The sequence below is a fragment of the Pristiophorus japonicus genome, chromosome 13 (assembly GCF_044704955.1).
Source record: "Pristiophorus japonicus isolate sPriJap1 chromosome 13, sPriJap1.hap1, whole genome shotgun sequence".
Classification (NCBI taxonomy): domain Eukaryota; kingdom Metazoa; phylum Chordata; class Chondrichthyes; family Pristiophoridae; genus Pristiophorus; species Pristiophorus japonicus.
In genome coordinates this window covers 21002248-21004643 of record NC_091989.1, presented here as the reverse complement: position 1 = coordinate 21004643, position 2396 = coordinate 21002248, and positions in this window count along the sequence as shown.

Genomic DNA, 2396 nt, shown 5'->3' with positions numbered 1-2396 from the left:
GCTGTCTTTCAACCAGCCTGAGAGCAGATATACATTGTAAGGTGGATAAGGCTTGGCGAGATAACTGGTGGAAGATGCTATCTGGTATTATACCACGTTCATGGTTTGATGGTTGCTATAATTTAGCTGGGAGACAAGTGGTGCTGCTGACTGAGCCTTCAGCTTATGGAAGCTCTGATGGGGTTTTTGTACATTTGATGTGTTGTCAGGAGCCTGGTGGCAATGTATCTCGTATTTTATGGCGTGTTATCCCTAAAATGCTGCTTGTGAGGGTTTCCTGGCATCTGCTGCCTCTGTGGTTCAAACCTGTGTTCATCAGTTATGTAATGACAAACTTTGGGGCCTTTTCCTTCCTTGGGGAGAGGCAGAGGGTGATGAATATGTGGTGTATTGTTGACTGCACTATGACGTGTCTAATTGGAACAGTGTTGACTCTCTGGCAGACTCCAATTCGTTTCTTTAAGAAAGGCAAGCCTGCCATGCTTCAAGCACCATTGAAGGACTAGTCTGACTTGTTAATGGGTTTGGATGGAAAGATCTGTCACTTGAATTTGTTCTTTGCTTCTAAAAACCCTGCAAGCCTATTTTTCTTGAGCCGAGGTAGTGAATGTGGGCAAGCTATCGGGTCATAAGCACATAAAAAAAAAATAGGAGCAGGAGTAGGCCACTTGGCCCCTTGAGCCTGCTCCGCCATTCAATAAGATCATGGCTGATCTGATCTTGGCTCAACTCCACTTTCCTGCCCACTCCCCATAACCCTTGACACCTGTCATGAGGGAGGGAGTAGTGTTGCAGCTGAGCCAGATCCTGCTCTCACCTGTGGTCTGCATCAGGGGTAGCAATTGGGAGTGGGAATCTGGTCAAATTGGCCCTAACTTCTGCAGGGGCCTTGAGACCACTTACCTTTGGCTCCACCAATCTAACCTTGAGTAACTTGGCACAGACCAAGAAACAATCCTGATCTGTGGGGCTCGGTAACACATAGGAACAGCAGTAGGCCAGGGGTGATGGGTAAGCAGAATTTGGTCCAAGCTAGGACACAGGCGGCCGAATTTTGGATCACCTCTAGTTTATGTAGGGTAGAATGTGGGAGGCCATCCAGGAATGTGTTGAAATAGTCAAGTCTAGAGTTAACAAAGGCATCGATGAGGGTTTCAGCAGCGGATGAGCTGAGGCAAGCGTGGAGGTGGAAATAGGCGGTTTTAGTTATGCCGAGGATATGTGGTCGACAGCTCATTTCAGGGTCAAATATAATACTAAGGTTGTGAACAGTCTGGTTCAGACAAGTTGGGGAGAGGAATGGCTAACAGAGTTTGTGGCGGGGACTGAAAACACTGGCTTTGGTCTTCTCAATATTCAATTGAAGAACATTCTGCTCATCCAGAACTGGATGTTGGACCAGCAGTCTGACAATTTAGAGACTGTGGAGGAGTCGAGAGAAGTGGTAGTGAAGTAGAGCTCGGTGTCATCAGCTTACATGTGGAAACTGACGGTGTGTTTTTGGATGATGTCGCCAAGGGGCAACATGTAGATGAGAAATAGGAGGGGGCCAAGAATAGATCCTTGGGGGACACTACAGGTAACGATGCGAGGGCGGGAAGAGAAGCTGTTGCAGCTGATTCTCTGGCTATGATTCGATCGATAGAATGGAACCAGGCGAGTGCAGCCCCACCCAGCTGGATGACTGTGGAGAGGCGTTGGAGAAGGCTAGAGTGGTCAACTGTCAAAGGCTGCAAACAAGTCGAGAAGGATGAGGAGGGATAGTTTGCCTTTGTCACAGACACAAATGATGTCATTTGTGACTTTGAGAGTAGTTTTGGACCCAACTCAATATACCTGCCTTTGGCCCATATTCCTTAATACCTTTTGGTTAATAGAAAGCTATCAATCTCCGATTTAAAATTAGCAATTGACTTAGCATCAATTACCGTTTGTGGAAGAGAGTTCCAAAACTACTTCTACCCTTTGTGTGTAGAAGTGTTTCTTAATTTCACTCCTGAAAGGTCTGGCTCTAATTTTTAGACTATTCCCCCTGATCCTAGAATCCCCAACCAGCATAAATAGAATCTATCTACCCTATCTGTTCCCCTTTAATATCCTGAAAATTTTGATCTACATTCTAGGGAATACAACTCTAATTTGTGAAATTTTCACATGAAGTCTCGGTATCATTCTGGTAAACCTACGCTGCATTCCCTCGAAGACCTATATATATCTTCCTAGGGTGTAGTGCCCAGAACCCTGGGGTGTGGTCTAACCAGGGTTTTGTACAGCTGCAGCATAACCTATTCCTCTTCTATTCTAGTCCTCTAGATATAAAGGCCAGCATTCCATTAGCCTTTTTGATTATTTTCTGTATCTGTTCATGACATTTTAATGATCTATGTACCTGGACC